Raw genomic sequence first — 23852 nt, forward strand, 5'->3', positions numbered from 1 at the left:
CCAACCCCAACCAACCAATTTTCCCCTGCAACCGCTGCAACCGTGTCTGCCTGTCCCGCATCAGACCACTGGCGGTGGTCAATGTGGCAGGCACCAAGAGATTTCTTTAGGCAGTCCTTGTACCTTTTCTTTGGTGCACCTCTGTCACGGTGACCAGTGGAGAGCTCGCCATATAACACGATCTTGGGAAGGCGATGGTCCTCCATTCTGGAGACGTGACCCACCCAGCGCAGCTGGATCTTCAGCAGCGTGGACTCGATGCTGTCGACCTCTGCCATCTCGAGTACTTCGACGTTAGGGATGAAAGCGCTCCAATGGATGTTGAGGATGGAGCGGAGACAATGCTGGTGGAAGCATTCTAGGAGCCGTAGATGGTGCCGGTAGAGGACCCATGATTCGGAGCCGAACAGGAGTGTGGGTATGACAACGGCTCTGTATACGCTTATCTTTGTGAGGTTTTTCAGTTGGTTGTTTTTCCAGACTCTTTTGTGTAGTCTTCCAAAGGCGCTATTTGCCTTGGCGAGTCTGTTGTCTATCTCGTTGTCGATCCTTGCATCTGATGAAATGGTGCAGCCGAGATAGGTAAACTGGTTGACCGTTTTGAGTTTTGTGTGCCCGATGGAGATGTGGGGGGGCTGGTAGTCATGGTGGGGAGCTGGCTGATGGAGGACCTCAGTTTTCTTCAGGCTGACTTCCAGGCGAGTGTGTTTTAGTGTGCACGTATATATACATTTATATGTGTCTGCACGCACATATATATATTTATTGGTGTGTGTGCATGTATATATTTGTTTGTGTGTGTTTAGTGTGCACATATATATTTATATGTGTGTGTGTGTATATATATGTGTGTGAATGTATATGTATGTGTGCACATAATATATTTATGTGTGTATGTTTTAGTGTGCATGTATATATATTTATATACATGTGCATGTGTATTTATATATATATATTTGTGTGTGTGTGTGTGTGTGTGTGTGTGTGTGTGTGTGTGTGTGTGTGTGCACACGTGTGTATATATAAAATTTATACGATTTATGTTGTATTTGACAAACTATAACAGGGATACTCGGCATGTAAGAGCCAAAATGTGCGTACTTACCTTGTTAGTCAGTGTCTTGATGATATTGAATTCACGCCCTTAACTCACTCCAATTCGAGAAGCCACCGCGAATGTTCCAACCGAAGACTCGTGCAGGTGCACAGGAATCAAGATGGCCACACCCAGCCTATGGACCCCGGACGCCAACTAACAAGGTAAGTACATACATTTTGGTTCTTACATACACTGTTTGTTAAATATAACATTTGATTAAAAAGTTTGCTTTAAGACTTCAGTACTTCACGTGCACAGGGAAAATTCCAACATGTCCATTTTGAGATACGATCCATCATTTGGTTCCAATTACAGGTGTAAGCTGGGGACTACCTGTATTGATTCCTGGATATGAATGACTGGATATGCATAATCTTCTGCAGCTAATGATTAAGATTGAACCTATAACAGCAGTGAAACTTTCAGGGAAATCGCAAGTAAAAGGAAGAGTGGATTGGTATCCATTTATATGGAGGTGTATTTATGTTGAACTTATTACAGTCCCATGGAGTGCTGGCAAGAGGCGATGAGGGAATGAGGGAAAATGCCAACAGAATTCTCAATCAAGAACTCCCAAGGCCATTTTACACAACTGCAAACATCAGTCTCCATATCTTGGAAGAAGTGTACGATCCAGTGATCATCGGGGATCAGAGGTGAAGAGGGTGTGCAAATTTAAGTTATTGGGAGTCACCATCTCAGAGGATCTTTCCTGGACCCAACACACTAATGGCATCATGAAGAAAGCACGTCAGCCCCTCTACTTCTTCAGGAGTTTGCGGTGGTTCGGCTAACATCGGAAACCCTGGCAAATTTCTACAGATGTGTGGTGGAAAGTGTGCTGACCGGCTGCATTACAGACTGGTATGGGGACACCAATACCCCTGAGCATAAATATCTACAAAAGGTAGTGGACACAGCCCAGGATCTCACAGGCAAAATCCTCCCAATTATTGAGTACATCTACAGGGAACACTGCTGTAAGAGAGCAGCAGTAATCATCAAGGATCCAGACCACCCAGGACACGCTCTGTTCCCGCTGCTGCCATCAGGAAAGAGGTATAGGTGCCACAAGACTCACACCCACCAGGTTCAGGAACAGCTGGTACCCCTCCACCATCAGACTCCTCAACAACAAACTCAATCAGGGACTCATTTAAAGACTCTTACATTTGCACTTTATTCATGGTTTTGTTCTCTCTATAATGCACAGTCAGTTTATTTACATTTGTTAACTGTTTACAATTCTTTTATTTGTTTATGCTGTATACAGATTTTTTTTTGCACTACCAATAAGTGCTAATTCTGCCGCGCTCACAGAAAAAGGAATCTCAGGGTTATAGTGATGTCATGCATATACTCTGCCAATAAATCTCAACTTGGAGTTTTAGAAGACAAATGCATGAAAAATTAATAAGACTAATATGGGGCGGCACAGTTGGGTAGCAGTTTGTGCAATACCTTTACAACACCAGTGATTGGGACTATGGTTCGAATCCCGCACTGTCTGTAAGGCGTTTGTATGTTCTCCCCATGTCTGCGTGGGTTTTCCCCAGGAGCTCCGGTTTCCTCCATCCATTCAAAACGTACCAAGAGTGTAGGTTAATGGGGTGTAAATTGGGCGACACGGACTCATGGGCTGAAATGTCCTGTAACCGTGCTGTATGTCTAAATCTAAAATCTAAATCTATTGCAATAACTTAGATTTAAATTAAATTGAAATCACCCTTCACCCACCCTTAATCCCTATTCCAATAAGGACCAATAGCCTGGGTTTGCCTGCTGACTTCAAGATAGGACTTGGCAGGCTGGGGAAATCAGCTCAGTTCACTCTTGGAGTCAAGGTTAGCATACTTTCATTTGCTTGGCTGTAAGAGAGTCCTGACAGCACTAAGAAACATTGTTTGACTCGCATTAGATGGTGCCATTAAGTTCCATATCTGTAGCATGCCTATTATTAAAGAACTTTACAGAAGTTGATAGTTATGGTTAGATTGAGCAGGGAACTGTCATGCTTTCTCAATACTTTCAACTTAGACTTCCTCATAGACTTCCAATTGTCTTATGCTCTGGAACTTTCAGTGATTGGAAATCCACTTTTCAGTGATTGGAAATCCACTTTGGTATAAAAGCACACTGAAATGCTGGAGCAACTCAGCCAGTCTTTTCAGTGTCTTTAACATTTTAGTGTGTTTTTACTACAATCCCAGCATCTGCAGACTTTCATATTTCTCTCCACTTTCTACAGGAGACCAAGGTAGGAACAGGGCAACTGTTCGTCTTCTCACATTACAATGGATAGGAAACAATGTTTTCTTCATGGATATCTGTCACTTCAGTATCGAAACTTCAAACCTCTCCATCGGTTTCCACAGCAAGTTCTTTGGCAGGGTCCTGCAATTTCTAGAGGGCTGTAGTAATAGAGAAAAATGTCCTGATATCCCGTTTTAACTGTCCATTTTCTCTTTAATTACATTGAGCACTTATAGTCTCGGTAATCACTCCCATTACCCCCAAAGACCAGGTCATCACAGGTATATCAGTGGCACATACTCCACGCCCCCCCCCACACATATTCCACGCCCCCACCCCCCACACATATTGTGTTATTAATGATCATACCATTAAAGATGGGGTAAAACAAAGGATTCTGTTGACGCCGTGGTTAAGTGAAAAAACACACAAATTCTGGAGAAACTCAGCAGGCCAAACAGCGCAGGCTCAAGCCCGAAACAGCATTTATACCATTACAGACTGTTGAAAGATTTTAAAGCAGTTTACCATAACAGATGCTTACCATTTTAACAAAGCATTGATAGATTTTGCGATATCTGTGCTGGAATTAAAGAAAGTGTGAGAAAAAATAGCTATGGGACAAATATTAGTGAACTTTGGTCAACATTTTAAGTGCTGGCGGCTTGCCAGCAAAGGAATCCTAAACAGGGAAGGTTTATGGTTATGGGATCTGATGGAGTACACAAAAATTATTACACTTGAGAAATTCATATTGTTGCTGTCTAATCAAGGGATCTGGGTTCAATCCTTCAAACAGCACTTCTGAAATAGATTTTTAAAATATTTTTATTAACATATAAATCCTACATTCAAAGTCTTCTAATATAACAAACAACAGGCCATATTATACACATATCACAAATTAAATATAAATGTAAATTGAAAACTTATCCATATTTGTTTATTTCCCAATAATTCTTTAAAACGTTAAATTCTATTAATATGGTAATTAACCGTTGATCTCTTTCTCATAATATAGTTCTGGTTAGAAAATCAGTAAGACTAAATTAAACAATCTCTTTAAATAAAGGGTAAATTCTGTTGTGGTGTCTCGAGGTTCTAGCTTGGAAATAAGAGCCACACAACGAGTGCAGTTGACACTGATTTAATTAACTGGCTGCTCTATTTTATATAGTTAGGCTGACCCTGGCTGCCACGTGACCGATGGGCATGACCCATTTTCCTCCAGGCTCTGATTGGTGTCCTCACAACCCGCCATTGGCGATTCGCTGGATCGGCCCGTTCTGCTGCAGCGTCGGTGGCAGGTGTGGTTCGTGCTGCCCTGGGTGCCAATTGGCCCTTTCGTGATCCATTGCTGGCAATAGGCTGGCAGAACCCATTTTGCAGTGGCCTATGGGAACAGGCCGCTGATGCCTCGTGCAGCCTGCTCGTGTTCGAACAGTGTCTTCTGTGTCGGTGATGGCCACGGGCCGTGGGCCGCTACACTGCCTTATTTCACGTTATTATGTGACAACCATATTTAAACCCATATTTAACAAGTTAATCAAAAAGAAAAAGAAAACAAGAAAAAACTAAAACTAAATCTAATTGACCCCCTCCCTCTAACCAAGGTTACCTTGTAAAAATTGTAAAGACAGAGCATCCAGACTTCTTAAATCTTCTGATTATGATAGTAATTTATGAACGGGCCCCACCTTTTGTCAAATTGAAACTTTCTATCTTTAATGCTGTATCTAATTTTCTCCAAGCTTAAATAGGACATTACATCATGTAACCACTGTGTATGAGTCAGTGAAGAGTCACCTTTCTATTTCATTAAAATTGCTCATCTGGCTATCAACGTGCTAAAAGCTAAAACTTTTCTCTTGAGTTGCAGACAGAGATCCACCCGGTTCACGAGAGAAACCAAACCAGGCAATTGAAGGGCAGGGTTCTATTTTGATCGTAAAAATTGTTGACAAAGTTTGGAAAAATTTTTCCCAAAATCTTCCTAAATTGGGACACTCCGAAAACATATGGATCAGAAAAATTTTACACTTATTGCCTAGTGGATTAGTATTGATTATTAAAGTGGTTATTGCCCTTGCATGTGGTTTGGTTGGTTATTTGCTGCAACAATCTAACTCCAGAAACCTTCAAAGAATACATTTCCTTCCCAGTGAAGTACATTAGAGTGTTCTAAAAAGCTATAAGGTGCTATATAACTGTAAATCTTTGCCTTTGTAAATAGCACCTGCTATTTAATTTACCTGCTGAGGAACTTGGTTTGCTTCTAAAAATCATTTTTTTTTAATCTCCGAATTCACTAAATATCCAATGTTAGTGCCTCTAGAGCCCAGATCTCCAAACATTTTAGGCCATCAGCCCCTTCCTGGAATCTTGATCCCTCATAGACCCCCAGGCATGTACAAACTGATGCACGATCAATTAACCAAAAGATTGAAGTACAGGAACTGAAGGCTTTTATTAGCTAGAGATGGACGGCATCCCTTGTGTTGGTGGCTCACACTGACCCGGACTCGAACTGGGGGCAGGGTTGTGGCATGACACCCTTAATAGGGGAAAAAGAGGAGGAATCATGAGCCGGCCAGTGAGAGCAGGGTTGAACATATAAGGTCTAGGTATTTACATACACAAGTGGTTTCACCACACAAACATAAATATATAAATAAATAGGTAGACGAGCAATTTCCAAATGCATTAGTGAGGCCTTGAAGTCAGCCTGAAGAAAACTGAGGTCCTCCATCAGCCAGCTCCCCACCATGACCACCAGCCCCCCCACATCTCCATCAGGCACACTGAACTCAAAACAGCCAAGCAGTTTACCTACCTCGGCTGCACCATTTCATCTGATGCAAGGATCGACAAAGAGATAGACAACAGACTCGCCAAGGCAAATAGTGCCTTTGGAAGACTACACTTTGGAAAAACAACCACCTGAAGAAACACACAAAGATCTGCGTGTACAGAGCCGTTGTCATACCCACGCTCCTGTTCAGCTCCGAATCGTGGGTCCTCTACCGGCATCACCTATGGCTCCTAGAACGCTTCCATCAGCGCTGTCTCCGCTCCTTCCTCAACATTCATTGGAATGACTTCATCACCAACATCGAACTACTCGAGCTGGCAGAGTCCGCAAGCATCGAATCCATGCTGCTGAAGACCCAACTGCGCTGGGTGGGTCACGTCTCCAGAATGGAGGACCATCGCCTTCCTAAGATTGTGTTTCGTGGGGAGCTCTCCACTGGCCACTGAGACAGGTGCACCAAAGAGGAGGTACAAGGACTGCTTAAAGAAATCTCTTGGTGCCTGCCACATTGACCACCGCCAGTGGGCCGATATCACCTCCAACCATGCATCTTGGCACCTCACAGTTCGGCGGGCAGCAACCTCCTTTGAAGAAGACTGCAGAGCCCACCTCACTGACAAAAGACAAAGGAGGAAAAACCCAACACCCAACCCCAACCAACCAATTTTCCCTTGCAACCGCTGCAACCGTGCTTGCCTGTCCCGCATCGGACTTGTCAGTCACCAACGAGCCTGCAGCAGACGTGGACATACCCCTCCACAAATCTTCATCCGCGAAGCCAAGCCAAAGAAGAAAGAAAGTGAGGGAAACTGCAGATGATATGCGTGGTGTCCGGGGCCCCCAGCACTTTGTTGCAACACCCCAATTGCCAAGTCATAAATCTGTAAATTATCCAAGCAAGTGATTACAACAAACGGTTAAAAAAAAATCCTTTGCTTCTGGCTGGGAAGATACCAAACGGAGTTGGGTCCATGTTTTCAGCATCGGCGAGGGCGACTCCATTCTCAACATCAGGTGTGGTGCCGTCCACATCGAAGAAATCGCCTCAGGTTCCCGATAGCAGTGGGGACCTCATACTCCCAGCAGAAGCGGGGATCTTGGGGTCCTGACAGGAGCAGAGGACCTCAGGCTCCCAGCAGGAGTGGGGACCTTGGGCTCCCAGCAGGAGTGGGGACCTCAGGCTCACGGGCAAGAGCGGGGACTTCAAGGTCACAGCAGGAGTGGGGACCTCGGGCTTCCGGGAGGGAGTGGGGACCTCAGGCTCTACAATTTTTTTGACCCCGAAAGTTCAATCGACCCCTCTGAATTTATCAACCCCCTGGCATTTTTACATACCACCTTAAGCATGGATGGCATAGGGAATACTTAAAGTGCGATGTGAATGGAAAGAAAAAGGTTGAGAACCACTGGTTTAAGCTTACCATGGGCCTTGTTTCTCACTCTCCCTTTAAACACACCAAGTTCAATGGAAAATTTATCATACAGCAATGTTATATAAATAATCAAATATTTTTAAAAAGTTTTTTTAAAAGATATAGCACGGTACAGGCTTTTCCAGCCCATGAGCCTTTGCCACTCAAATTAACCTGGAAATCCCATATGTTTCTTTTGAAGGGTGGGAGGCAACTGGAGCACCCAGAGGAATCCCGCACAGCCACGAGGCGAACTCCTCAGTGACAGTGCGGGATTCAAATCTGGATCGCTGGCACTGTAATAATGTTGAGCTAACCTTTACCACCTAGATCATTCTCTTTTCCCACTGTTCCCATCCAGGAGGAAGAACAGGAGCCTGAAGACACAAACAGAATATTACAAAAAAAACGATTCTTCCCTGACCCCATCAGATTTCCAAATGGACAATGAATTTATGGACACCTCACCTTTTTGGGTTTTTGCACTACTTAATTATTATTTTTTTAAATTCTTGTATTTACGTACAGTACAACTCCGATTATCCAAAATGTCAGGATCGGGCCTATGTCGTATAAACTTTTTTTTTCAGAGAATCGGTCTTTTTTTAAAAAACCAGCCCAGTAGCAACAGCAAATCACTTGTAACAGTGTTTAAACAATAACAAACAACAAGGGAAGGCTGGCCGCCCCCATTCATTGACACCTCCCCACTGAGGTCCACGCTCCTGCTGGGAGCCTGACGTTCCTGCTGCTGCTGGGAGCCCAACATCTGCGTGCCTGCTGGGAGCTCAACGCTCCCTGATTTCTGATTTGTTTCGGATATCCTCATTTATCCAAAATTTTAAAATTTTTCAGATAAATGAGGATTTCGGAGAATCTGATTTCAGACATTCAGAATTGTACTGTAATTGTAATTTTACAGAGATTTTTCCACCTTGTAATTTTACAGAGATTTTTCCACCTTGTAATTTTACAGAGATTTTTCCACCTTGTAATTTTACAGAGATTTTTCCACCTTGTAATGTTACAGAGATTTTTCCACCTTGTAATTTTACAGAGATTTTTCCACCTTGTAATTTTACAGAGATTTTTCCACCTTGTAATTTTACAGAGATTTTTCCACCTTGTAATTTTACAGAGATTTTTCCACCTTGTAATTTTACAGAGATTTTTCCACCTTGTAATTTTACAGAGATTTTTCCACCTTGTAATTTTACAGAGATTTTTCCACCTTGTAATTTTACAGAGATTTTTCCACCTTGTAATTTTACAGAGATTTTTCCACCTTGTAATTTTACAGAGATTTTTCCACCTTGTAATTTTACAGAGATTTTTCCACCTTGTAATTTTACAGAGATTTTTCCACCTTGTAATTTTACAGAGATTTTTCCACCTTGTAATTTTACAGAGATTTTTCCACCTTGTAATTTTACAGAGATTTTTCCACCTTGTAATTTTACAGAGATTTTTCCACCTTGTAATTTTACAGAGATTTTTCCACCTTGTAATTTTACAGAGATTTTTCCACCTTGTAATTTTACAGAGATTTTTCCACCTTGTAATTTTACAGAGATTTTTCCACCTTGTAATTTTACAGAGATTTTTCCACCTTGTAATTTTACAGAGATTTTTCCACCTTGTAATTTTACAGAGATTTTTCCACCTTGTAATTTTACAGAGATTTTTCCACCTTGTAATTTTACAGAGATTTTTCCACCTTGTAATTTTACAGAGATTTTTCCACCTTGTAATTTTACAGAGATTTTTCCACCTTGTAATTTTACAGAGATTTTTCCACCTTGTAATTTTACAGAGATTTTTCCACCTTGTAATTTTACAGAGATTTTTCCACCTTGTAATTTTACAGAGATTTTTCCACCTTGTAATTTTACAGAGATTTTTCCACCTTGTAATTTTACAGAGATTTTTCCACCTTGTAATTTTACAGAGATTTTTCCACCTTGTAATTTTACAGAGATTTTTCCACCTTGTAATTTTACAGAGATTTTTCCACCTTGTAATTTTACAGAGATTTTTCCACCTTGTAATTTTACAGAGATTTTTCCACCTTGTAATTTTACAGAGATTTTTCCACCTTGTAATTTTACAGAGATTTTTCCACCTTGTAATTTTACAGAGATTTTTCCACCTTGTAATTTTACAGAGATTTTTCCACCTTGTAATTTTACAGAGATTTTTCCACCTTGTAATTTTACAGAGATTTTTCCACCTTGTAATTTTACAGAGATTTTTCCACCTTGTAATTTTACAGAGATTTTTCCACCTTGTAATTTTACAGAGATTTTTCCACCTTGTAATTTTACAGAGATTTTTCCACCTTGCCCTGCAAAGTGTTGCTGCAAAAAACAAATTACATGGCAATGAACCTGTTTCTGATTTGAACTGTTAGTAGGAGTAACGTTTAATAGTGTAGATAATTTGACAAATCAAGCATGTTTTATTGAATTGATTACTATTCCTTGTATTCTGTTGGTTAATTTTCATTTTGCTGATTGTACCTTAATGAAACACATTTTTTTGGTCATAAGTTATGAAATAGTCTGCACGAATGCAACACTGTTGATGATGAAGTTATCCATAATCCCAAATTATATTGTAAATTAATACAACGTGAATTTTCATGGTTTTCAATTAAATTGTGGTTTACTCATCCTACTTAAAAAGCATTGAACAAAATCTTGTGCTTCATATAAGGCGGCCCAGTTGGCGTAGTGGTTAGCGCAGCGGCTTCACACCACCAGCGATCAGGACTGGGGATCAAATCCTGCGCTCTCTGTAAGCAGCTTGTATGTTCTCCCTGTGTCTGCGTGGGGTTTCCCCGGGGACTCCGGTTTCCTCCCACTGTTCGAAACGTACTGGGAGTGTAGGTTAATTGGCTGAAATGGCCAGTTATCACGCTGTATTTTTTAAAATATATATTTTAATATCATATTTAATGTATCCTCTTGTAGATGCCCTTGATGGAGTGAAGTCTGGTGCCGTGATGTCGCAGGCTGAGGTAACAACCCTCTGAAGTTTCTACTTGCCCTGAGTGTTGGCACCTCCACACCAGACAGTGATGCAACTGTCCAGAATGCTCTCCACCAGTAGAAGTTTTCAAGCGTCTTTGGTGACATACCAAATCTCCTCTAACACCTAATAAGTATAGCCGCTGGCAAGACTTCATTGTGATTTCATGGAGGCTCCAGGACAGATCCTTAGAAGTATTGATACCCAAAAATTTGAAGTTCTTGACACTCTCCACTACTTATCATTCCAATGAGGACTGGGTCATGTACCCCTGACTTCCTCCTGAAGTCCACAATCATCTCCTTAGTTTTGCTAACATTGAGCGCAAGATTGTTGGTGTGACACCACTCAACGAGCTGATCTATCTCCCTCCTATACGCTTCCTCATTGCCGTTTATGATTCTGCTGACAACTGTGGTGTCATCGGCAAACTTGTAGATGGTATTGGATTGAACCTGGCCACACAGTCATGGGTGTATAATGAGTAGAGCAGTGAGCTAAGCACACATCCTTGGGGGTGCGCCTGTGTTGATGATCAGTGAGGAGGAGACGTTGTTTCCAATCGTACTGACTGTGGTCTTCCGATGAGGAAGTCAAGGTCAAGATCCAGTTGCGGGGTGGGAGGAAACAGAGGCCCATGGTTTGGAGCTTCTTGACCAGCACTGAGGGAATAATTGTGTTGAAGGCTGAACTGTAGTCGATGAAGAGCATCCATATGTATGAGTTGCTGTTTTCGAGGTGATCCAGAGCTGAGTGGAGAGCCAGCGATATTGCATCTGCTGTGGAGCAATTGTGATGATAGGTGAATTGCAGTGGGTCCAGATCTTTGCTTAGGTACATGTTAATTCTGGCCATGACCAGCCTCTCAAAGCATTTCATCACAGTAGATGCTAGTGCTACATGACAGTAGTCGTTGAGGCAGCTTACACTACTCTTTGTGGTGAACCACTGTCAAGTATAATTGTCTGGTCGGGCACATCTATTGGCCGATTGTACTTGAAGCCCCTCCCAACAGGCTCCTGTATAAAGGTGACTGTTGCACAGACCCTCCTCAGTGCAGGACAATCGAGCAGTCTGGATGTGCCTTTGTTCTTAAGTGAATAAAAGCCTATTGGTTTCTCAATAACAGTCTTTCAAATAATTGATGGGGCATCAATTTTATTCAATTGAAGTTTTTTTTTTACAATGGAGCAGATCCTGAAGCCGGAAAAGCTGGAGATCGACCCCCAATCACCTGAGGCATCCACCAACTTTGTGTTCGACTGTCCTGCACTGAGGGGGATCTGTGGAGCGGCCACCTTTTCTACAGGAGCCTGTGGGCAGGGGCTGCAGGTACAATCGGCCAATAGGTGTGCCTGACCAGACATTTATACAGTGGTTTACCACACTCTTCTTGGGTGATGGATGCCCTTTTGAAGCAGGTGGAAACCTCTGACTGCAGCAATGAAAGGTTGAAAATGTCTGTGAACACTCCGGCTAGTTGGTTTGCACAGATTTTCAGTACCCTGCCCGGTATGCCGTCAGGGCCTGATGGCTTGCGAGGGTTCACCCTCTTGAATAGTGTCCTGATGACAGGCTTAGAGACAGAAATCACAGGACTGTCAGCCTTTGAAGGGATTCCAGTAGGTTGGATAGAGGGAATTTAGGGATATGGGGAGAAAGCAGGTAGATGGAGAAGAGCCTATCATCAGATCAGTCATGAATGGCAGAATAGGCTTGATGGGCTGAATGGCCTACTCCTGCTCCTATTTCTTATGTTTTTTTTAAATGTTCTTTTGTTCTATAGCACCATCAAGATCTTGGAAAAAGTGGTGGAAAGGAGAAGGGTCAGTGACAAGTGGGTCCAAGGAGAGAAGGAGAAAATTAAAGAAGGTGGGCTTGAAAGGCTCTAAGACCATGAGAGACAGAAGTATTGGCAGGTTCTTGGAGTATGTCCTGTTCTTTGGTATGGTGCATGTTTTACTATAAAGAAGATGTGGCAGTATTTGGTGAGCTGCTCCTGGCAGATCCTCCACCTATGTACATTACAATCCTTTTTAATTACAATACTCGTTGATTTTACTTGCCTGGATATCACACAAAACAAATCTTTGCACTATACCTTGGTATATTTGACAATAAACAATTCAATTCACCAATTGCAATGTAGGAAAGACCTTACAGGAGGAAGGGACCTTTTTTTAATGCCAGCTCAGATCAGAATCAGAATTTATTGAAGTGAACAAGTCAAAAAATTCAATGTTTTGTGGCAGCATCACAGGGCAAACATTCATATTATAATCAACTTGCAACAATAATGTATTAAAAATTAGTGCACAAAAAGTAAGGCAGTGTCTTCTGTTCATTGATCATTCAAGAATCTGATGGCAGCGGGGAAGAAGCTATCCTTGTGCCGCTGAGTGCTCGTCTTTAGGCTCCTGTACCTTTTCCCTGATGGTAGCAGAGTGAAGAGAGCACGGCCTGGAAGGTGGGGGGGTGGGGAGCCTTTGAGGATAGAGGCTGCTTTTTTAAGACACCGCCTTGTGTCGATGTCCTCGATGGAGTGGAATTTTGTGCCTGAAATGTTGCAGGCTGAGTTAACACCCCTCTGGAGAGTTTTCTTATGCCTGGAGGCAGGTACTCTCAAGACAAGAAGTATCTTTATTGTTTTGTTTATTGCCATGTGTACCAAAACATAGTGAGAAACTTTGTTTTGTGTGCTTATATAAGTATTGAACTACTCTCTAAAACGGGATAACATTGAAGGACAAAATAACATGGGCTTCTTTACATTGCAGCCTCTCAATCAGGGAGGGGTTATCAAGAATTCAAGTTCTTCTTTGAATAGATGTATGGCTGAATCTGCCCAGGAAGCTCAGCTGCTGATCCTCCTGCCAATCAACGACTGCGGCTGGGAACAATTCCCTTGGCCGCCTCTGAGAAGTGGCATTGATGTGTGGGGGAGTAGGCGGAGAGACAGGAACAAGGGAACAAGTGAAGCAGAATTTAAAAAGGAAAGCAGCAAAACCTGAGGAATGGGCAGAGGGCAATCCTGGGATAGAATCATCTCAAGAATTCATATGGTCAACCAAACAGAATAAAGATCTCCTTCACAATGCGCAAAGCTCATTCTGAGAACACAACCACTTTTACTTTTCTTCGCTGTGTTTGTTTGATCCTGTAAATTATTCTGCAGACTTTTGGAGTCTTCCACATTGCTAGTTTTATGCCGCATTCCTGAGCTGTTCCAGAGTCACTCAGCTGTTTCAACAAGTGGCCAAACTGTACTTAAAGCCTCTCTGGCAATGGCCTGTTCCCTGGCTGTGTTATTACTGAAATCAGGTTGTTTCATTTTAAGGAGACAAAAGGGTTGGTGTGTGCATGTCTGAGTATATGTGGGGTTTTGTGTGTGTGTGTGTGTGTGTGTGTGTGTGAGTGACTGAGTATATGTGGAGTTGTGTGTTTGTGTGTGTGCAAGTGAGAGACTGTATGTGGGGTTGTGTGTAAGTGAGAGACTGAGTATATGTGGAGTTGTGTGTTTATGTGTGTGTGTAAGTAAGTGAGAGACTGAGTATATGTGGGGTTGTGTGTGTGTGCAAGTGAGAGACAGTATATATGGGGTTGTGTGTGTGTGTAAGTGAGAGACTGAGTATATGTGGGGTTGTGTGTTTATTTGTGTGTGTGAGCAAGTGAGAGACAGTATATGTGGAGTTGTGTGTGTGTTTATGTCTGTGTGTGTTCGCGCGCGCACTTTTCTGCTATACAAAGCCGCTACTCTGTGAATAGCCAGGGTTCCAAGTCTGCCATTCATGGCATGCCACATTCGTTGCTGAACACTAACTCATTCATGCAAGGATTGAACTTGGGAGTCTGGAACCCAGCAATCCTATTTAAAGGAGACTGCACTCCAAAACACTGACATCCTTTAACCCAGCCATTCTCAACGGGGGCCACAGTTTATTTAAGGGGGGCACAGACTGAAATCATAAAATAGATTTTATGTTTTTTATGTAGTCGGTAGGAGGGAAGTATGGAAGAAACCAATTGAACTTCACTGCTTCATGGGAAAGGGAGGCATAAATTTTGAGTAGAGTACTAAGGGGGCCACAGCCAAACAAAAAAATATTGAGAATGGCTGCTTTACAAGATCACAAGATAAAGGAACAAAGTAGGCCATTCAACCCATCCAGCCTGCTCTACCACTCGACCATTTTCCCATCTAGTTCCAATTTACAGCCATATCCTTTGATACCCTGACTAATGAGATATCTAGCAATCTCCCCCTTACATTCTCCCAATGATCGGGTCTCCCCAGCTGAACGTGGCAATGAATTTCACAAATCCACAATCCTCTGGCTAAAGAAATTTCTCTTTGTCTCTGTTTTAAATGGGGACCCTCTAATTCTAAGACTTATCCTGGACTCACACACCAAGGGAAACAACTTATTCACTCTTTTAAAATCCAATTAAACTGAAACGCTCACCAGCAACACTCACCAGCAAGGGATTCGCCCCTCCTCCGACTCTGACTCTCCCGCCATGAAAGATGAAAGACCCAAATAGAAGAATAAACATAGAAATTCCTGTGAATTGCCAACATTCTGTGGCTTTACCCATAGTCAGGTAGAATGGTAAGAGCTCGCCAGCAGAAAAGGACTTCAATACAGAGACTATAAACCCTCATGCAAATGGGCGCATTTAATTAGTTCCACGGTGGATCACTAAATGGAAAGGACCACGTTTTGTTTACTCTTTACAAATTGCACTTCCCATTGTTCTGTGGCGGCACTACAGCTCCCAGGAGGCTTTGAACTGGCTATGTGATGTCAGTGCATGATGACGTCAGCGCGTGTCGGGTGCATAATTCTGACTTTTAAAAGGTTGCAGGGGTCATGAAGAGTAAATCGGTTTGATTCACTTTAGAAACACCTCGTGTGGTTATTTCGTCATGTTCACCGCAATTCCAGTGGCCACAGTTGAATCTCTGAGTATTAAACATTTTTCTTCCCCTTCCCTCCTTATGATAAACCTCTGTGACTCAGGAAATCATGAAAATGCAAAAAATGCAATGTGCAAAGTTGACCAATGAGCAACAATGAAGCCTTTTCACCATCTACAGGGCACATCAGGCATTAGGTGATGAGATGTGAGTTTATTGTCATATACATTAGTACAACGTACAGATACACTGAAATTCTCAATTGCTGAAGCCACGGAAGTACACTAGAGTGTGATGGAATTTTCAGTTTTATTTGCAACCCCTCAGTAAATGAAGCAACTGTACAGCAAGACCTAGATAACACTCAGGCATAGGTTGACAAGAACCAGTAAATGGGATTAGCTCCAATGGACAACTTAGTCTGCATGGATGAGATGGGGCCAAAGGGCCCATTCCCACGCTTAGTGCTCTGTGACTCAGTGACCCCAGGCAATGTGCCTGCCACAAAATTTCCAGGCAATGGTCATCTTCAACAAAGGAGAATGTAACTAAGTATGCGAGACATTAGCAGACAAAGAATTGCTGTAGGAACCCAGCAGGTCAACCAGCATCCATGGGTAGAAATGTTGGTTGAAGTTTCAGGCCTGGTCCCTTTTGGGCCTGGACCCTTTATCAAGACTTAATAAAGGGTTTGGACTAAAACATTGACCGTCCAAAACATTGGCACTGACTGCCAACCAGAAAAACACCTGTGTACCCCAGTTCTTTGCTTTCTATTGGTTAACAATCTTCTATCTATGCTAATACATCATCCCCAACTCTATGCATCCTTATCTTCTGTACAAGTCTTTTAAGTGGCACTTTATCAAATGCCTTCTGGAAATCCTGGTAAACAGTATCCACCTGCTCCCCTCTATCTACCGCGCTCACTATATCCTCAAAGAACTCCAGTAAGTTTGTCAAATAGGGCCTACCTTTGCTGAATCCATGCTGCAACTGCCTGATGAGTCCATTTCGCTCCAGATGCCTCACTATTTCTTCTTTATTGATAGCTTCAAGCATTTTCCCAATGACAGATGTTAAACTAACTGGCCTATAGTTTCCTGCCTTCTGCCTACATCCTTTTTTAATAGTGGTGTGACATTCACCATCTTCCAATCCACCAGGACCTGCCCAGAGTCCAGAGAATTTTGGCACATTATCACCAAAGCCTCGACTATAAATTCTGCCATTTTTTTCAGTACTCAGGGATACATTCCATCAGGACCAGAGGATTTATCTGTCTTTTGACCCACTTTTTCTGAGTATAAGCTCTTTAAATTTTAAATTTAGACATACAGCATGGTAACAGGCCATTTTGGCGCATGACTCCTTGGTGCCCAATTTACACCCCATTAACCTACACCCCCAGTACACTTTGAATGGTGGGAGGAGACCGGAGCTCCTGGATAAAAACCCATGCTGACATGGGGAGAATGTAAAAATTCCTTATAGCGAGTGCGGGACTCAAACCCCAGACCAGACCCCATCACTGGCACCGTAAAGGTGTGGCGTTAAGTGCTATGCCAACCGTGCCACCCTGTAATTGCAGGAGCAATTACACCCAGGTCCTCACCTCCCATCCCAGACATATCATCTTCCTTTGATATGTTCAACGTTCGATGTATCCTCCATCGTGAAAACCGACACAAACAAGTCATTAAAAGCCTCGGCTGTTTCCTCATTGTCCAATATCAATTCCCCCTTTTCATCTTCCAAGGTTCAACCTTCACTTCAAACACCCTTTTGTGTTTTATATAATTATAAAAGCTTTTACTGTCCGTTTTTATATTTTGTGCTCATCCTTTCTCATCGTCTGCCTTCCCTTTCTTTATTGCTTGCTTCTTTGTTGCTTCTTAAAGGTTTCCCAATCTTCTGGGTTCCCACTGCTTCTGGCATCTGAATGCTTGAGCTTTTACTTCCTTGTACTCCCCATCCAAGGCTGGCTGTCCCCACCCTTACTGACCTTGCTTTTAACTGGAATATACTTTTGTTGAGCACTGAGAAAAATCCCTTTGAAAGTCCTCCACTATTCCTCAACTGTCCCTCTATATAGCCTGTGTTTCCCCCCAGCCTACCCTGGCTAACTCCTCCCTCACCCCCTTGTTTAGGCATAATACACTTGTTTTAGACTGAACTATTGTACCTTTCATTTGAATGAGTAACTCAATCATACTGTGATCAAGAGGACCCCTTGCTAATTTGACCTGTCTCATTGCACAGGAGCAGATCCAAGATAGCATTTTCCCTTGTAGATTCAGTAACATGCTGTTCAAGAAAGCTTTAAGAAGTCCTCTTCAAGGTTGCCTTGACCAACTTGATTCACCCAATCTATGTGCATGTTAAAGTTTCCCACGATGACTGCTGCTCCATTCTTACACGCCTCTGATATTTCTTGGTTTATTGCCTGTGCCACTGCCACGTTATTTAACATCAAATTAGAACCATACCCTATCATTGCCTTGTTTGGTTTTTCACAAGAGAATATATCTTTGACTTCAACCCAATCATAGCTTTATAGCTAGACAAGCCTTTCGATAACTCCAACGCGTGATTTTTTTCCCCTTCACATTCTTCGTCAAATATTTTTATTGAGTTTAATAGAAAAAAACCCTTTACACATGGTCTTCTAATTAATAACATAAATCAAATCATATTCATATCAAATGAAAATTGTAAATCAGAGGGTATAACCATAATTATTCACTTAACCCATCCCATTCAAAACATTGAATTCTACGATTATATTGAGCTAACAGTTAATCCATTCCTCATAATGTCACCAAAATTAAGTTGAATAGAAAATAGATAAGATTTAATTAAGATTCCCTTATATATCTAAAAGAAGGAATTTAATACATCTCAGGTATTTTCGTCTTATACTGTGATATGATCAATAATAATGATTCACAGTTAAACCCATCTTTATCTAATCTCTACTCATAACAAGGAAAGAGAGAAAAAAAAAACCATAACAATCCAACCCTTCCCTCTAAACAAGGTAACCGTATAAATTACATAGATATGAATCGAATAACGACTTTCGGGTACGAGACAGGGAGTCTCTGGAGCATCCATCTACCCCAAATCTTCAAGTTGTGATAATAATCCATGAATGGGCTGGACATCTTATCATATTCCAACTTCACATCTTTGAAGTTGTATCTAAATTTTTTTCCAAACTTAGGTAAGGCATGATATCCTGTAACCAGTGTAACGAGTGGGTGAACAGCTATCTTTCTATTTCATCAGAATTGCTCGTCAGAAATTCAAAGTTGTATTCCTTTGGAAAAATAAATTACATGTAGTTTGAGAAATAAATATCCTGTTTTTGCAAATTTGGCATCTGTACAACCAAATATTAGGCTTAAATTAGTAATAATGGCCTTTCTGTCCATCTAGACCTGCAAGATTCTCCTCTGTATTGTAATGAAGAATGTCTATTTATTTATCTCTGTGCAATCCTGAAAACTTGCTTCTTCTTCTTTCTATATTTATATAGCCAAGAGGGAACTTCTTCACTCAGAGAGTGGTGGCTGAGTGGAATGACCTTCTGGAAGAGGTGGTCACAGCAAAGTCAATTTTGTCATTTAAGGAAAAGTTGGATAGGTATATGGATTGGAGGGTTATGGGCAAAGTGCAGGTAGGTGGGACTAGAGGAGATTGCTTAGATCAGTATGGACTAGAGGGGACGAGATGGCTTGTTTCTGTACTGTAATTGTTATATGGTTAGATGGTTATATTAAATCTTCTATATTGTCTATTTTGAGGGAGGAGGTTTAGGAGGAAGAGGTTTCAGGAGGGGGGATGAATACCATCATGTATGTAACTTTTGATTTGTTTCTTTTGCAATCTGTATAATATTAATTGAGATTACTGCATGTATGGAGAAAATTTTAAATAAAATATTTTTTTAAACTGCTCATCTAGATATCAACAAGGTAAAAGCTACAATTGGGTGGAATTCAAATATATATTCTCTTCTTGAGAAAAACCAAACAGGGCAATGAGAAGATATGGTTCAAATTTGATGCTAAAAATCACTGACAAAGTTTGGAAAATATTTTTTCCAATTTTTTTCTAAATCAGGGCACTCCCAAAACATATGAATCAGTGAAGCTTCAAATATTTTACACTTATCGTCGAGCAGATCAATCTCAGAATGAAAATTAGATAATTTAACTTTGGACATGGGTACTCTATGCACCACCTTAAATTGTCCTTGTACCTCTTCTTTGGTGCATCTCTGACACGATGGCTAAAGAAATCTCTTGGTGCCTGCCACATTGACCACCGCCAGTGGGCTGATATCACCTCCAACCGTGCATCTTGGCGCCTCACAGTTCGGCGGGTAGCAACCTCATTTGAAGAAGACCGCAGAGCCCACCTCACTGACAAAAGACAAAGGAGGAAAAACCAAACACCCAACCCCAACCAACAAATTTTCCCCTGCAACCGCTGCAACCGTGTCTGCCTGTCCCACATCGGACTTGTCAGCCACAAACGAGCCTGCAGCTGACGTGGACATTTACCCCTCCTTAAATCTTCGTCCGCGAAGCCAAGCCAAAGAAGACCTTAAATTGTAACAGAGAATGTCGAGCACAAAATGAAGATTCATTGATCAAATTAAGAGTGGAGTCCCAGTCCTCATCTGAAAGTGATATAGTCAAGTCACCCTTTACTGTTCCTAATCTCTACCCAAATGAGCTCAACATTTTGCTCCTTAGATCTTGCATCATCTCTAACTGTTGCCCTGATCTTGTCATTAACTCAGGGTGCTACCCCACCTCCCTTACCTTCCTGCCTCTCTTTATTATCTGATATCCTAGGATATTTAATTCCCAGTCCTCTCCACCCTGCAACCACATTTCTGTAATGGCCACCCCCTTGCTTTTCTCTTTTTTAACTTTTGCCTTTACTTTTTTCACACTCTTCTCTTTTACTTCATTTTTCCCTCTCCAATTTGTTGAACCCACCCCCATACAATTTCATTTAAAGGACCATCCACAGTCCTAGTTATGTGATTCGCCACAGTCCAGGCACCATCACAATTCAGATGCTTTAAGCAGTTCCTTCCATCCCCAATACTGGTGCCATTTTCCCATGAATTAGAACCCACTTCACCAATCCATGAGCCACACATTTAATCTTCTGGATCTTGTGCCAATTTGCACGGGGCTAAGGTTTGCAATCCAGAGATTATCATCTTTTTAGTTCTGCTTTTTAATTTGGGCCTTCAGCTCCCTTAGCAGAACCTCTTTCCTGGTTCTACCTATGTTGTTGGATCACGACAACTGGATCTTTCCCCTCCCACTGCAAATTCCTCTGCAGGTCAGATAAGACATCCCGAACCCGGGCACCAGGCATGCAGCCTTCGGGACACTCCATCTGTGCAACCGAGAATTTAACTGTACTATCCCCGATTACCACTACATTTCCCTTCTCTCCCTCCCACCCCATTTTCTTGAATGGCTTCCTGAACCATGGTGTCAAAGTCAGGTTGCCCATTCTTATCCACACAAGGAGCAAGAATCTCTGACTCCCACTCCCCTGGGCACTGGAGCATCCAATGGGCACTGGGGAATCCCCTGGCCACTGGGGATCCACTGGGCACTGGGGTGATTCCGTCCTCCACTGGGTACTGGGGCAATCCCCTTGCTCCCCTGGGCACTTGGACAAACCGCCCCCCCCCCCAACTCTACTGAGCACTGGCACAATCTCCCTGGTCACTGAGGCAATCCCCACTCCCCAGGCACTGGGGCAACAGCCCACCCCCCGCACTCCCATGGTGCTTGGACAACCCCCACCTCACTCCCTCTGGGCACTGGGATGGCTCCTTGCTCTTTTTTAAAATAGTGCCTGTAGGTGGGTCACATCCACTGAGACACACTGCCATCTCTGAACGATGGTCCCTTTGACCTTGCCCTTCTCTCCATTAATGCGTACAGCAACCAACAAACTGGAAACCCAAGGGAAACTGTGACCATCTTTTCTTTACATAAGCCCGTGAATATCTATTCCAATGTTTATATCAGGCTTACAATACTTACTGATTTGCTTTTTGTTGCTTCTATGCCCCTCTAAGTCAGTACACTATAATTCACTGGATATTTGCGGCATTTGTCACCAGTGGAAAATATGTACATTATCCTATTTGTTGAGGTGCTGGTCACCCTGCCTTACCAGCCGCTCCCTGTCGCATTGTCAGTGGCTGAATTAGGAAGGTGCCAGTCCTTGAAATGGGGGAAGGGAAGAAACAGTATTGGATGGAAAGCAGTGCTGAAGTAAATCAACGCACTCCTGCTGAATTTGACTGTGTTCGGGATAGATGGGCCATTAAGCTGCTTTTATATAATGGGTGAAGCGAAGCGTGTCGGACAGATGGTGGTGGGTAAAGCTCAGTATTAGAGGTAGGACAGAGGAGGTCGGGGAGAGCTTTAAAAATGGACTGGCTACATTAAATCAAAGGGACTTCAAAGCAAAAGCGTGTCAAAGAAAGTGATACACAAATGGGGAGCAGAGAGAAGCAAAATGAAAGTTGTTTACCTTCGGACCATCCTTTCGGAAAAATGTGCAGAGTTTCTGGGATTTCAAATTCTCTGAATTTGAGGTATTATAGATGCACCCTTGGAATTGCATATTCTGGGAAGGAAAAGCATGGGAATGTCATCCGGGTGTTTAAATAACTCCTTGCTGCTGTCCAAGCCTGGAATATGCATCAAACGTTTGACAAAGCAGTGTAATGCAGGTTTGGACACAAGCAAGTCAGTGAGAAGAAAAAAAGATTTCCTTTAATGTGGTGGCTGTGGTGATCTCCTCCATTTGAAAGCACTTCTTGTTTTGACAGTGCAGAACACATAGCCATCTATGTATACTCATCATTGATTCCTGACAAAGGGCTCAGGCCCCAAAATCTTTGTTATCCTCTACTACCTCTGGATGTTGGTGACCTGCTGAGTTTCTCCAGCACATTTGTGTGTCGCCTTCGACCCCAGCATCTGCACACTTTTTTTGTTTAACTCAATTTACATGCAGCATGCTTTTACAAGCAGTATGAATGCATTTTTTTTTGGTCAGGATGGTGGAGGACTCCTCTATAAGAGAGTTGTGGGATCCTTAACATTAACCTTGGAGGGTGGGAGGGTCAATGTCTCCTCAGAATGTCATCACGGCATCAGTGCAGTGGGACACGTGGGCTGGGCCAGGTACTCCTGTCTCTTGAGTGGAGTCTGAGAGTTGAGCCTGTGACTTAGAGTTGACAGTACTGCCAACAGAGTCCCAACTAGCCACTGAAACCAAACAAGAGACTCTCATTGCCCTAGCTCTCCTCCCCTCCCCACCATAGTGGTTGAAGCTGGAGTGGCCTCTCCAGGGTGTAAGCCAGGGAAGAGTTGATATGGAGATCTGTCTGTTGCCCATGCAGAGGGATGCGTCCTCTCCATGCTAACAACAGGTCTAAAGGAACGATGAAAGTTGATACAGTTTGGTGCCAACAGCATTGCAGGAGTCGCCATGCCCGGTGCTGGGTACAGCAGTTAGCCGCCTTCAGGACTCTGACTCCGGATTTTTCCTGGGGTTTACTCCCATAGCCTTTTCCGTGAGCAGGTGTAGCCACAAGGCAGAGGAGGTTTGAAATCGGAGTCTCCTAGTTGAGTCACCATCCGTGGTTAATGAGCCCCACCTGCCTGGACCAACTGGTTTCAAGGCACCAGTGGCCTGCCTTTGTCCCTTCTCCTGTCAGTGAGAACAGCTCTGCTGTTTGAGACGAACGCCTTGAAGGGCATTTGTGCAGCAGTGAGAGCTTGACCCCACCACCACCCTTCGGCTATGACACTGGTTCTCAACCTTTCTCATTCCACTTGCATAACACTTTAAGTAATCCCAATGCCATCGGTGCTCTGTGATTAGTAAGGGATTGATTAAGGTGGGATATGGGTGGAAGGAAGAAGTTTGAAAACCACTGTTTTAATCGTAACTAATTGACTCGTTATGTGCACGGTTTCAGAACTCCAAAGGAAATGGGCCAATGACAGCTTTTCTCAAGCAAAGCATATTTCAGTAACAATTGGGTCTAGAGCAGTGATTCTCAACCTTCCCTTCCCACTCACATCCCACATTAAGCAATCCCTTACTAATCAAAGAGCACTGATGGCATAGGGAATGTGAGCAGAAAGTTGAGAACCATTGGGCTATGACAACCTTTAGAACCATAGTGGTTAGCACAGCACTATTAGATTCAAATCTGGCACTGTCCTCAAGGAGCTTGCCGGTTCTCCCCATGACCTGTGT

General features: G+C 42.7%; 1 long non-coding RNA gene across 1 annotated transcript; it reads left to right on the plus strand.

The window, feature by feature from the left end:
* The first annotated feature begins 873 nt into the window (after positions 1-873).
* Positions 874-19349, plus strand: LOC138763090 (uncharacterized). Its single transcript, XR_011357316.1, has 3 exons — positions 874-1260; positions 10549-11938; positions 12393-19349. It is a non-coding gene; the product is annotated as an uncharacterized lncRNA (long non-coding RNA).
* Positions 19350-23852: the final 4503 nt, after the last annotated feature.

The sequence above is a fragment of the Narcine bancroftii genome, chromosome 5 (genome assembly GCF_036971445.1).
Source record: "Narcine bancroftii isolate sNarBan1 chromosome 5, sNarBan1.hap1, whole genome shotgun sequence".
In the NCBI taxonomy this organism is placed as follows: Eukaryota; Metazoa; Chordata; class Chondrichthyes; order Torpediniformes; family Narcinidae; genus Narcine; species Narcine bancroftii.